The sequence below is a fragment of the Suricata suricatta genome, chromosome 4 (assembly GCF_006229205.1).
Source record: "Suricata suricatta isolate VVHF042 chromosome 4, meerkat_22Aug2017_6uvM2_HiC, whole genome shotgun sequence".
Lineage (NCBI taxonomy): Eukaryota > Metazoa > Chordata > Mammalia > Carnivora > Herpestidae > Suricata > Suricata suricatta.
In genome coordinates this window covers 33,495,661-33,510,011 of record NC_043703.1, presented here as the reverse complement: position 1 = coordinate 33,510,011, position 14,351 = coordinate 33,495,661, and the positions used below count along the sequence as shown (strand labels likewise).

General features: G+C 37.8%; 1 long non-coding RNA gene across 7 annotated transcripts in view; it reads left to right on the top strand.

The window, feature by feature from the left end:
* The window catches only part of LOC115290481, a 94,754-nt gene that overhangs the window by 34,197 nt on the left and 46,206 nt on the right, over positions 1–14,351 (top strand). For 5 of the 7 annotated variants that reach the window (XR_003908137.1, XR_003908134.1, XR_003908133.1 and 2 more), the window contains exon 4: positions 1,751–1,933. This is a non-coding gene — a long non-coding RNA (uncharacterized LOC115290481). Of the gene's footprint in view, positions 1–1,750; positions 2,004–9,161; positions 9,330–14,351 lie in introns of those variants that run through there. The other 2 variants (XR_003908132.1, XR_003908131.1) reach the window with 2 other exon arrangements.

Genomic DNA, 14,351 nt, shown 5'->3' with positions numbered 1-14,351 from the left:
TGGCCATTACCCTAATTATTCATTTCCCTAGAGATCATGTAAGTACTGTGCAGACTATCTTGGGATGTATTTCTTTCTAGAGAAGTTTCTACTTCTGCTTTCTCCATGTCTCCCCCATGTCTTACTTCTCTACTCAACTAATACAACACAATCAGTGTTTAGCTAACGTGGACCACCTAGGTTTCCCCAGTGCAGATGGACATTTTGTTCTCAAATTGTGGAACGAAATAGAATATCTTAATATGCTCTTGCAAAACTCATTGAAACTTGACATTTGTGCTTCTACCACAAAAATGACAAAGCAAGGACCCATTCTCCTGGCCTCCCCTTAGAAATGCCCATCACCCAGCATCCATTTCATGTCAGGTCCTGCCAGTCGTGCCCTGTGGCTGACACACCAGCCCACACACGTACAAGTACAGCACAGGCTCTGTGGAGTCAGAAGACTTCTTTTCTTTTGCTGGCTTCCTCATCCTCCAAGCAAGAATTCAAATGTCAATCACTTTTAGTTAGATTTCATGGAGAGCATCATAAAAATGGTAACCAATCCAATTGCAAATCACTTGATGAATCTTCTTTGAAGAGTTGCCAATAATGCTAATCGTCAAATGGTTGAATCCAGCTTTGTAAAGATGGGTTTGTGAAGAACAGCAATCGCTGTGACTTTGACAAAGGAACTGCTGACTTGCATCACTGTTTGTCTTTTGATGTGAAAGAGCAAATCGATTTATAGAGCTTTTGCTTGCAGATGTAGGATATGATTAGTATGCAGAAAGACCTTTCCACGGTGTCATTTGTTTATTTAGCTGCCTCTGCACTCGGCTCTGATTGTGTATACCTAATTAATGTATACAAAGCTAAAGGAAATAAACCCATGGATCCACAATCACAGGATACCATACAGCATTTTGTTTGTCACCATTGGGTCGAGGGACACTCCAATTTCCCTAACTGTGCACCAAATCAAGCATGTAGATTGAGAAAACATAACAATAAAAATGCAAGAATTTGTCTCATCAAAGTTCTTCTTAGCTATTTATAAACCCAGAAGGGCACAAATTAACCCATTTAAGTAGGAAAAGGGTGTACTTTCTTTTCTGTCTCGGTATTTGAATTTTTATTCAAAGCGGTTGTTGAGTCTTTACGAAAAGTACCTGTGATTTCTTCCAGAGGTCAAAGTACTTTGTAAAACATCCTGTGAGACCTGAATCTTCCCATTCTTCAAGGCCTCGCCGTTCAGATGCTTGGAAATTTTAGCTGAGAAAGAGTTTAAAGTGAAAAAGCAAAGACGCTAGAGACCTTCTTGTCAATAATGAATGGTCAATAGAAGTCACACACTGGAACATTGACATTCAGTCAGCAATTCCCTGTTATTCATGCACATTTCACATTGTCTATTCAGGTTCCGTAAGAGACATTGGTAGCAAAATGGCAAAGCTGCTAAACTCTTTAGACTACCAAATAATGAAATCCAGAGTGACATCTAGTGACATCCTACATTAGAAGCACTTGCTTTGCATCTCATACACCCACCACCTTATCCAGCACCACCAATTAGTAGTCTTTTGGGAAAGGGGAACAGCACTTCCTATCTAGCTGCTGACTAAACCCTATGAGAATGTTCTTAAATACTAGTTGCCTCCAGTGTTTGCCTCAGCCTAATACAAACATCTCTTCTTTTCAACCACCAAACTATGAAAACTTCAGTCATTGATTCCAAGTTTAAATGGAGCTTTGAATTTCTCCACAGCTTTTCGTTCCATGGCCAAGCAAGCCTTTCACTACCTCCCGCACTGCTCTGTCTCTGCTGTAGAGTGAACAGCATGCCAGAGCCACGGCCTTAAATCATGCCAGGAAGCTGCCAGAATAGTTCAAACCTCTCCAAGAGCAGAAGCCAAGGGAGCTGTTATCTTATTGCTGAAACCCAGAACATGTGAGTCCATCTAAATCACTGGTGTCATGGTCTCATTTGCAATGAAATTTCTTTGATCTTTTTTCCTAGCGTATTGGGGATTTTTTTTTCCAAAAAGGGCTTGTTCTGAATAATATGACCATTTTAGAAACCGAGAAAAGAAAATTTAAAGAGAAGAGATGAAACTGACATAGCGTTAAAAATAAAAGGTTCCACATATATGCTTTTCATGGACTTCAGACATGTTACAATGATTCTTTAACCTGGTGCAAACCTCATCTGGAGCATAACCAAGGCATGTTCAGTAAACTTTTTTAGGACAGTGAATATGTCTTTTTTTTTAAAGTATCTTTAGAAAAGAACTAGTCTCTTTTCCCCAGGCTCCTCCTCTCATGGGACATGAAGAGTGTGTCACATATAAAATCATAAATTCCCAAGTAAGAAGCACAATCGTCTGTGGGCAAGAAACCTGCTTCCTGCTATAGCCTAAATTAAAAACAGAATGCTATAAATCCACCTTGTGATTTTGTAACAAAAAAAAGAATTAAATGATACTCCCACCTAAATATTATATAAATTGTTGGATAAAGAAGACTGATAAAAACAAAATTCATCTAGGTGTTCAAGCATGACATAGACATTAATTCATAGTAATATTCTTCGTGGTAAATGCGGAGAGTAAATGAAGAAATAGCCAGGCAATTTCCTTAAAATCCTGTCTTTAAGTTACATCTAAGACATCAACTGCAGCCAGGGCTCACACCAAGAAAGACATATTTCTAATTACTGAATCTCAGTTTATCTTTTTGTGAGTGCCTTGTTTCTGCTTTGAACTTCACAAGATGGCATTTTATTTCAAGTCATCCTATGGGACACCTGGGTAGCTCAGTGGGTTAAGCATCCGACTCTTGATTTGGACTCAGGTCATCTCAAAAGAAAAAGAAAAAAATTAAGTCATCACAGTATTTTCATTTAAGCTCATTTCATTTAATCCTTTCATTCCACAGATGAAAAAACAGAGGCCTGAAAAATGAAACACTTTCTTTTGGGGTCCCTATTTTAGCACATAGGATCTGGGTGAGAATTTAGGCTCATATTGCAAATGATCAATTGATATTTGCAAATAGTTTAGGATTTGCTACAAATTGTCTCCACTACGTCACATCATCACACTTTAAAAATAAGCAAAAAGCATAATAACTATTGTCAGTAATACAATAACAAACTATTTCATAATTTTGTTAATCTGATTTTTTGTTTTGCTCTTCTCCAGATTTTTTTGGAATTAATTTCCAGATATACCATATATTTAAAGCAAATTATAGCTCCTCTAATTTAAGGAAGGCAATGTTTTATTTAGGGGAAAGCACTGACATGAGAGAAGAAAGGTATTTTAGGGTTTTTAAAAATATATTTTGGTAAGTATTTGGGAGATTCTGAATACCTTTTATTTATCTAAAAAAAGATCTTTATACCATGATCTCTAAAGTGCCACCTAGCTCTAAAAATTTCACTCAAGATGTAAACATTTACCTTTTTGTGCCTAATCTACATATTTTGGAACACAATTCTGTCATTGTCTAGTGTAGAAGATTGTTTTCTCACATAATTAGAGAATAGATTTAAGTTCTAAACATTTTTAATAGAGTAGCTCATTTTCCCCATGATATTTTGTTAATATTTAAGTTGAAACTACTCACCAGTGATTGAAAAGTTTGCTATATTTAAAAAATGAGCCGCAATTCCCTTTTTCTTAAACACAAATACCAAGAGTACATCTTAGATAAAAAGACATTTCTCTCTCATTTATTCCACCTACTTCTTGGAAAAATAACCCACACAGATTCTCGTCTGATTTTTAGGCACTTGTTTGCTATTTAAATATTTTATGCCATTTTTGTTTTTCAATATCTTTCAAGTAAACTGTGGAGTAGTGGTATCGCTAAGGTGACTTTTCGTCTTTACTTCTCTACAATTTCTAAGAGTGTGCCTCCTATACATGGCAGGTACTCAATAATGGGTTGTATTGACAAATCCTTGCACAAAAATCAGGGCTAGAAGGAATCTTAGAGGTTACTATTCCAGCTGCCCCATTTTAAGGCCATTGAGGCAATGAGTCTCACAGATATTCAGTGTCTTACCCAACGTGACCTAACCGGTCAAGTGAAGAACCCAGAAGGCCTTCTGGTAATTCCATTTTCTTTCGAATATTCTTTTCTTTTTTCAAAGATACCTTGGAAACAGTCTTCTGAAGCATTCACTCTGGAAATGATGTTCGGATAGTTTTAATCACAGTTAGTTCCCAGGTACATCTCATTACTCTCAACCCCCAAACCACACGCTCTCCGGTTTGTAACGAATCTGCTCATCCATGCGACTTGATGAAGTTGGGAGCTGTCACATGTGGGAGGCTGAATAATGGTCCCAGAAGATGTCCAGAGAGTCATCCTCAGAACCCGTCAATGTTCTCACATGACCAAAGAGGCTTCACAGAAGTAATTAAGTGTTTTTGAAGTGGGGAGATTTTCCTGGGTTATTTGGGTGGACCCTAAATGTAATGACAAATAACCCCATAGAAGTGAGGTCGAAGGAGATCTGACTGCAGAAAAGAAGGCGACACAGGACTGAAGCAAATGGGGCACTGCTGGCTTTGAAGATGGGAGAAGGGGCCGGGATTATTTTTAAAGATGACATATGAGCGACGTTCATTTTCTCTCTAAGACCTAAATGATGGGAAAAAACGTTTTTTTATAAATTAAATACATGCATTCTCTGGATGAAATTGTTTCAGAAAAGAAGCTCAGGGAGAAAGAAAGATCTGCACTGGGAGAATGTCCATTTTGTCCAGAGAGGGCATGCCTACTAGGAATGCTGTTCTAGAAGCTGGAAAATGCAAAGAGGTAGATTCTCCTTGAGCCCATGGAAAGAGGCTCTGGAAGGTGTGGACACCTTGATCTTGCCTCCCTGAAACTGATTTTGGCCTTCTTTCCAGAGCTGTAAAAGAATAATTGTGTGCAGTTTTAAGCCACTGTTGTAGTGATTTGTTACATCTTCGATAAGAAACTAATACAGCAGGCACAGTATTGGTTAAAAAAAAAAGTCTAGAGTTCTGGCTTGGACTTGGCCAACTCCAGTTGTTAGTTCTACAAATGCCTCTCTCTGACTGTCAGATTGTGATGAAATGCGTTAGTATCGCATTTTCATTCGAGCTCAGTGAACCATCGTAGTGCAAAACTACACTGGTCTGCCAGATACCCAGATTAGAGTCTTGGCCACAATTGATGTTACCCTACAGAAACCTTGGTGTAAGATTTTAAAATGTGCTCTTCAAGGAAGGTAAATTAGAAAAAAATGAAGCCTTCAGAGGAACAATAAAGTCCATTTCTCCCTGAGAAATCTCAGTGTTGGAGCAGAGGCCAAGCCTAGATATTGACCAGATTTTATTGCCACTTGATGCCTGGGCCTTTGTGCAGTGCACATGCTGTGCTACCCTCCTCTGTGCCTTGGTCTGAGGAGAGACAGAAATGGAGCTCAACTCAGCTTCTTGTGGAAAGATACAACCTCTTTGTCCCACTCCATCTTCTCTTAGGGACAAGTACTTTTGAGACAACTATTGGGGTCTTGACACCAAATCCCTATGAGTCTTGAAGGCATAAAGAATAATATCTGTTGGACAATGTCAGTTACACTGTGGGTTCAAAGTCATTTTTTAGGTAATTCGTGGTTAAGTGTAAGCATGTTGCATTTTTTCCAAAATGTTTGCTTTCCCATTTAAAGATCACAGTTACAAAAACTCTAAACCATTTAACCACTAAAATTCTTTAAAAAAATTTTTTTAAATGCTTTTTATTTATTTTTGAGAAAGGAAAAGACAGAACATGAGCAGGGGAGCAGTAGAGAGAAATGGAAACACAGAATCCAAAGCAGGATTCAGGCTCTGAGCTGTCAGCACAGAGCCTGACACAGGTTTTGAACTCATGAACTGTGAGCTCATGACCTGAGCTGAAGTTGGCCAATTAATGGACTGAGCCACCCAGATACCCTTCCTCCCCACACATTTAAATTCTAAAATAAAGGAAATACATGTGTCTATCAAAAGAGAAATCTTCCAAAAATTTTTTTAAAAAGATAGAAATTCTCCTAGACTTCTCACTAGTGTAGTTAAGTTATTGTGCTAGTTAGGTTTCTTTTTATATCAACTTTCTCAATGTTGCTTTCTTAGAACTAGGTAAGAAAATTTTCTGAATTGCATCCATCATGAAATTAACATCAGCAAGAAATTACTATAGTTACCAAACTACCAATCACTGTATTATCATATACCTGGAGAAATTCTCACCCTCAAGTTAACAGTATTGTAAAAACCTGGGAGGGGGAGGGGTTAAAGTAACACCTCTTCATTGTACAAAATTTAAACTGTGTATACAAGCCAAAGAATAAAACTAAGATAATTGGTAATGTTATAACCAGAGATCTCCTCTGATAACAATTTTAAGAACACTAATGAATAATAATAAAACAATATAATTTAATATGAAATAATAACAGTTACATAATATACACGAAGTCTACATTATGGGCTAGCAAATAGATACAACGTGATTTTCATGACCTCCATAGGTTAAGAAATCATACATGGTTTTCAACCAGAGGTCCTCTGTGTCTCTCTCATAACCTTGTCCCTTTTCCCCAGAAGTAACCACTGTCGGGTTGTGTCACACCTGCTTCTGGCTTTCCTTTATCTTTACCATCCATATATGGATCTCTAAACACTATAGTTTAGTTCTGCCAATGTCTGAGGCGGAAGTGATATCACACTGTATTTATTCTCTTGCTCCTTGCTTGTTTTGTTCAAAACTGTATTTGTCAGACGCTTTCATGTTGTTCTGTGTGGGACAGTGCATTTATTTTCACTGTACTGTATGACATCCCATTGTGGAATATACCATATTTTATCTTCCCATTCCATTGGTAATAAATATTGACATGTATCTCTCCAATCTTATTTTATTAAGAGAGTGTTGCTCTATGCATACTGTTTTGTACCATGATATTTTTCGATTAACATATTTATAAGTATCATTGCATCTCCTTAAGAACCCTTCTACTCTAATTGTGAATGGACATATAGCCCATTTGGTCCACATTTTAAAATTAATCTTTAATTGTCCATGTAGTTATTTCCAATGCCTTATAATTTTTTTAATGTTTTATTTATTTTTGATACAGAGAGAGACAGAGCATGAGAGGGGGAGGGGTAGAGAGAGAAGGAGACACAGAACCAGAAACAGGCTCCAGGCTCTGAGCTAGCTGTCAGCACAGAGCCTGACGCGGGGCTCGAACCCACAAACGTGAGATCTGACCTGAGCCGAAGCTGGATGCTCAACCGACTGAGCCACCCAGGTGCCCCTCCAATGCCTTATAATTATAAATAGAATTTTAATCACCATCCTTGTAAATCCACTGTTGTGTGCATCCACAATTACTTTCTTAGAATACTTTTTTAAAAATAGTTGGAATATTTTCCTTAGGATAAATTCATGCAGTCAAAGGACATAAACATTTTTAAGGATTTTGACTTGTATTGCCAAATTTCCATCCAGAAAATTTGTATCTCTCTACTCTCTCAAGAGCAGAATACAAAGTACCTATTTTTCAACATTCTTGACAGAAATGGATATTATATATTTCTACAAGCTTCATAAAATTAATAAAAGAAACTGGCATGTATTCTTTGAATTTGCATCCCATTGATTCCCAAAAGGTTAAGTATTTCTTCAACCTTAATAGCCATTTGTTATCAAACATTGTCTTTTAATCTATAATGGGTCATCTTTTTGGAAGACCACCACCTACACACAAATTAATAAATAACAATATTTCAAAAGTGTGTTTTTCAGGAAACATTTATCATTTATATCATTTCAGGCCCTGATGAATTTTCTTCAAACACTATAGAAAGGCCATTTGTAAAGGAAGTTCCACTGCCAATTCTATTGTTGGCTGGTAAACTGGGAAGAAAATCTTCCCACTTGATCAAAATGATGTCATACTAGTCATCTTTACCTTGACCTTGTCCGATCAGCCCCTGTGACCTTCATAGTGACCATAGTCCCCTATGACCTGCTTCTTTAGTTCATAGAAGTGTCTCTTATTTAAAAAAAGAGCAAACAGCAGTTACATGCAGAACACAACTCAAATTATACTGTATTTTGGGAGCCTTACCTAGTCCTATGGAGAAGGAAAAAATTGATGATGTGTTGCACACTTCGGCGGTGGCTCCCTGGGACTGAAACTGCCTCTATTGTTGACACGGTAAATTATGAGAAACCCATCACCTTAACGATGTATTTGTTTTAGAACACCACTCCACTATGGAGTACTACTTCAGGGTGATCTTCTTGAGACAATCAGAAAAGTTAGGGACAACTGAATGAAATTCATGTCCACAAGTTTCATAAATGAAATTGAAGTGCTGCCAATACCAGAAACAATAATGTCTTATAAATAATAGACACACAATTGTTATTTTAAGAAACAACAAAGCAAAGAATACTTTGGGAAATTTTGAGTAGCAGTTCTTCATTACCAAAAATCTTGTTTTCTTATATAAATTTGCACGGGATTTTCAGCAAAGCTTCTTAGCCGTGTTTCCTGGCCAAATCAATCCCTTTGATGTTGATTATGTGATCTACAAATGCACTATGTCCCTGTGTACTCCTTTCAGTATTACAATCAGTTTGAAACCAGCGAGTAATCTCTCCAAGAAAACGATGACCACGTATGACTCCATTCCAAAAGAAAAACATTGTTCCCTTCATAACAGACATCACTAATGGGATGATCACTCATTCTAATATCTTGAATATCATGGAGAAATTATTAATTCAGTTTGAATGACACACTTATATGATTTCAATTCCTCAGACAATTTATAAGCATTGTCTCCACACCTAATTTAAGAAACAAAATCTCTTGTAGTTACATATTTCATTTTCATTCAATTTTAGCAGTCTGAAAGGGAAACTAAGGAGTGTTCTAAAATCAAAACCGTTGGATGAGATGAAAAATGATTTACTCATCCCCAGAGAGTGCCCCTATTGCGAGGTGGGTAGGGATGCATACAATTCACGATTCAAAGTCTTAAGAAACTAAAGTCTAGAATTTAAACATTAGAAATTAGTAAGATATTCACACCCTTTAAAAAATAGCAATGTAGCTGAATATTCCCACTTTTATTTCTTCACAGTGCTGTGTTCTGTTTTTGAGCTTGCCTTGGAAAAGAGGAGCATAAAACTGAGATGAAGAAGTATGTGTAATAATCAGAAATTTAAACCTCTGTGTTACATATATCAATTTGTTTTTCTGTTTTAAATGCTCCTCTTGCTTTTATCTCTCATAAATGTCAGAATCCATATGCTGGTCCATATTCGGTTCAATTATTCCTATGTTAATGAAACTCCCTGTAAGAGTTTGAACATGATTTAATATCTAAAATATAGTATAAGACATAGTATTCATTGATGATGTTTTTAAATAAACACCTGTGAGTAGATTACTACACACACTGTGAAAAGAAAAGCTAATCATCAGGGAAGCATTGAAATGAGTTGCTATCATTACTGAAAACTGTTATTAGACAGCAGTAAGAATATTTAATTTGAAAATAATATCAAAATTAAATTTTAACTGATCAGACAATATGAGGGAAACACCCTACAGGATACAATAACTTGAATAAAAGTCTGGAGAAAAGTCGAGTTAAGGACTGCTTGTTAGTATCTGATGCACTAAGACCTCATCTCCCTTTCTGCTCACGGCTCATGGTTCAGGTGCGAAGAAAGACAAGGTGAGAGGAAGTGAGGGAAAAAACGGACATTGTCTTCCCTTTGGTGTATTTTATCCTTCTTCGTTGTCCTCTGCTTCCACCTTCATCTGTCTCCCTTCTTTCATGTACTTTTCAGAAAGGTGACAAGACAGAGACTTAAGACAGGCCCTAGTAAAATTTAATATGATCCTGAAAAATGGTGAAATTAAAGCAGAATGGCCCTGCTCCTTGACTTATGTAAAGTTTATTCGAACCTGTCTTGCTCTTCTTTTGAACCTGATAGTGCATGGATTTCTTAATGATGTGCAAATTAATAGGACTTTATCAAAGACTCAATAAGTCCACACAAAAAAAAGCTGAAGGAAATCCTATAATAATTTCAGAAGAAATGTAATGTTCTGCATCATATGTATATAGAACAAAAATTCAAACAAACAAAAAAATCCCAGCTGAATGGTTAAGATGATTGCATTTCTTATTTATAACCACCCAGAGGAATATCAAAATTAGATATTCCCAATTAGTCTCCTCACTATTTAGACTCCATTCTTTAGACTGGAGTGAAATAAAGATCTTCAGTCTCTGTAGAATTAAATACCAAGATAGTAATGTTTTCAGGAACATGCCAGTGAATACTTCTCACTGTGACTCTAGTCTGTCCTGTGATTGAATAGGACTTATCTGAATTATGATATTTAAAGAGGTGGTTGTGATGGTGGAGGGCACTTAAGGGGAAGAGCACTGGGTGTTGTATGGAAAACAATTTGACAATAAAATATTATGGAAAAAAAATAAATAAAAGCTTACTACAAAAAAAAATTAAAAAAATAGTGATTCCACATTTCAATATTACATAGCAAAGCTCTGAGGGAAGTCGAGGGCATGAGAGGGGACAGTGACGAAGCTGGTTTTGGAGTCATTCGGGACCATCAGGCATGGAGTTAAAAGTTCACCCAGAGAGGCACCTGAGTGGTTCAATAGGTTAAGCATCCAGCTTTGGCTCACGTCATGATCTCACAGTTCTTGGGTTCAAGCCCCACATCGGGCTCTGTGCTGACAGCTAGCTCAGAGCCTGGAGCCTGCTTCAGATTCTGTATCTCCCTCTCTCTGTGATCCTCTCCTGTTCCCACTGTCCCTCTCTGTCTCTCAAAAATAAATAAAGAACATTAAAAAAAACTTTTTTAATAAAAGAGTTCACCCAGAAATGTTCATCAGTGAGAATCAAAACTAAGGTAGAGTACTTTGGGAACAACACCATGAAGACACTGGCAAAGAGGATGTAAAAAAGAACACAAAGAACGATGGATCGATATTTAGAGAACCTGAAAGTGCAGAATCCTAGCAGTCAGGTGAGGTGGACCCGTGTCCCTTTTTTTCGCTGTGGCTTGATTGTTCAGCATGTGGACTGTCTCCTGTTCACTGTTTGGGGAATATGCCACTTGGTGGGTCCTGGTAGTTGGCAACGCCCATTCTCAGCATCAAAGATAGAACATATTTACCTCCTCTCACAACCTTGGTAACAGGGCCAGAAATGATGACTTGTGCTTGGCAAACCAGAGGTTCCTAACCAAGTGTTTAATTGAAAGCAAGGGACTCAAAGAAGCAGGCACAGTTTATATTCTTTGTCTGGTGACAGTGGCATTGGGATTTCAAGTACCCAGTAGTGCATGGCATTTTTCCCAGACTGTTTCTTGAGACTTAGCACTGACCACTGGCCACTAATATCCTTCCCAATATTTCCTTCTCTGCTGAAGTTTGTAACCCAGAATGCAGACCTGTACAGCCCCAGTGCAAAGTGAAAGTGCAGAGCCTCCCATCAAAAAATTACTTGAACAGTCAAGCATTGAAACCAGCACGAGGTCCTGCTAAGTGTGGGGTGCTGAGCAGGTGCACAGGTTGCACGCCCATGAAGCTGTCCCACATGCTACATCACAGAAGGAAAAGCACTCCCTGAAAATATTGGGTCAAGAAAAAAATTCCCTGAGAAAGTAAATCCTCAGTGCTTTTATTTTGCAAGTGATTGGTAGCCAAAGGATGTTATGGTCAGAATCAAGCTATCAGTTAGAGCTCATTTAAATCTCATTGACTGGCCAGGCTACTGGTAAGGTTTGGCAGAATTTGCTGTGTCTTCACAAAATGAAGGTTTTCTTCTGTGCACACATTTCATTGGGAAAGTTCTTGGGAGTGATTTATAAACTTTGGGATGAAAAAATAAAAAGCAAGTCCAGGGTATTTGTAAAGGTGATGCTCAGAGCCCACCTACGAGAGAGTCGAAAGCACTGGCACCATTTATTCTGCCCCTGAAAGATGGCCGTGTTGACTCATGGTCCTCTCCAGGGATGCTGAATCCCTTAGTGGCCAACACATTCAGCCAGGGCCCAAGCCAGCCTCAACCAGCAGTTGTGTGTTTTTAGAGAAAACCATCTGTTTAGATTCTGACCCTAGTAAAACTGTCCAGCTCTGATATGTTCACCCATAAATCACGTGTCTGAGCTTAAAATTCCATGAGACTTTGTATTTAATAGAAGGAAAATCTCACAAAAGGGACCACTCAGTAAGAACATTCTGGTTGCAATGCCCTAAACCATCTGGTAGCAACCCATTGGTCAGGTCCTGGGGGCTACACTCTGACTTGGTTTCCAGCACCAGCTGACCTGCCCAGTCCTGGGAAATGGATGGATGTCCAACAACATGCCCGTGGTCAAGTAGCTACCATTATACATCATATTGTCAAACAAAAGCCTTCTGGTTAGTCCCTAGATGTTTCTAAAGCAAGTCTCATGATTTTTATGTGAAAGGAGAAGACAGGGAAGGAAGTCTACAGGGATGTCAGTGGATGGCGGTGGCAGGTTGGAACCCCCCTGTAGTGACATGAAAAACACCTTCCACTGCACATGCGGTCTTTCAGAAAACCCAGCGATACGGGCTTCCCAGATGCATCTGAAGAAACAGCTCTGTTCTGCAATCAGAAACAAAAAAAATTACCACTTTGGGCCTGTTGGCAGAGCGATCGAGATTATAAACCCAGAATAGAAAGACTTTTTATGTGGCTCTACCTGGCCTTTTCCTCCACTTCAGACACCTCCCCTGAGTTGATGTTGGTTTATTCAAATTAGCACGTAATTGAAAGCAGCTGCTACTTCATAGATGACTAGAAGTCTTCATATTCTTTGGGAAACATGTGAGGTTAAAGGAGTTAGTATAATCCTATATCCATTTTTTCACATTCATCTTTCTTACACTGATTTTAGTTACATAAATAAGTATCTTTATGGAACACCTACCACATGTTAGACCTCACAGTCTTAAATACCAAATCTCTCTTTCTGTACTCATTTCATCCACCTAATGTCCTGTGAGCTAAATATTATGACACTCAAAAATGTGAAAATTTGAATTTAGAGAAGATACATAACTGATCTGAAGTTGTACTAATGGATAGAAGTGGTAGAATTCAAACTCAGTTACTAATTATTTGAAAGATATTCTCTGTTACCTTCAACATTTTCGGAGTATCTCTTATACAAAAAGCACTGTGATAGAAACTGTGAAAAAAATATAAAAACATATATTCTAGGCCTTGAAGAGCTTTTCTTATAGTGAGGAAGAGATAAAAATATAAACACACACACATGTAGTCAACTGGATCTTGACAAAGGTCCAAATGCAATTCAGTAGAGAAAAGAGCCTTTTCAACAAAGGGTTCTGGAATAATTTCATTTGCAAATTAAAAAAAATAAACTTCAACTCATATTTCGAGCCATATACAAATATGAATAAAAATGGGTCTAAATGTAACACATAAAAGACTAACATTCCTAGAAGAAAATATAGGAAAAAAAGCCTTTGAAGTTTGTGTTAGACACATATTCCTTGGATAAAACAACAAAAGCCCAATCCATAAAAGAAACAACTGACAAATTGTATTTTGTCTAAATTTTTTTTAATTTTTTATAAAATTTTTTATGTTTTTTAAATTTATTTTTTTTAATTTTTTAATGTTTTATTTATTTTGAGTGAGATAGAGACAGCTTGAGCAGGGGAGGGTCAGAGAGAGGGGGAGACACAGAATCTGAAGCAGGCTCCAGGCTCTGAGCTGTCAGCACAGAGCCCGACGCGGGGCTCAAACCCAGGAACCGTGAGATTATGACCTGAGCTGAAGCCAGATGCTTAACCAACTGAGCCACCCAGACACCCCTGTCTAAAATTTTTTAAAGTTTTTATTTATTTATATTGAGAGAGAGAGAGAGAGAGAGAGGGGCAAGGGGAGGACAGAGAAAGATGAAGAGAGAGAGAATTCCAAGGAAGTTCCACACTGTCAGCACAGAGCCCAATGCAAGACTTGAACTCATGAACCATGAGATCAGAACCCAAGCGAAAAAACAAGAACCAGATTGTCAACTAACCGAGCCACCCAGGTGCCCCATACTTCATCCAAATTTAAAACTTCAGCTCCAACTATACTGTTAAGGAAATGAAAAAGTAAGCCATAGATTGGGAGAAAATACTTGGCAAGCCTTGTATCTGACAAAGGACTTGAGTCCCAAATATATTTAGAAGTATCTAAACTCAGAAACAAGAAAACAACTGAATAAAAATACATAGGCACAA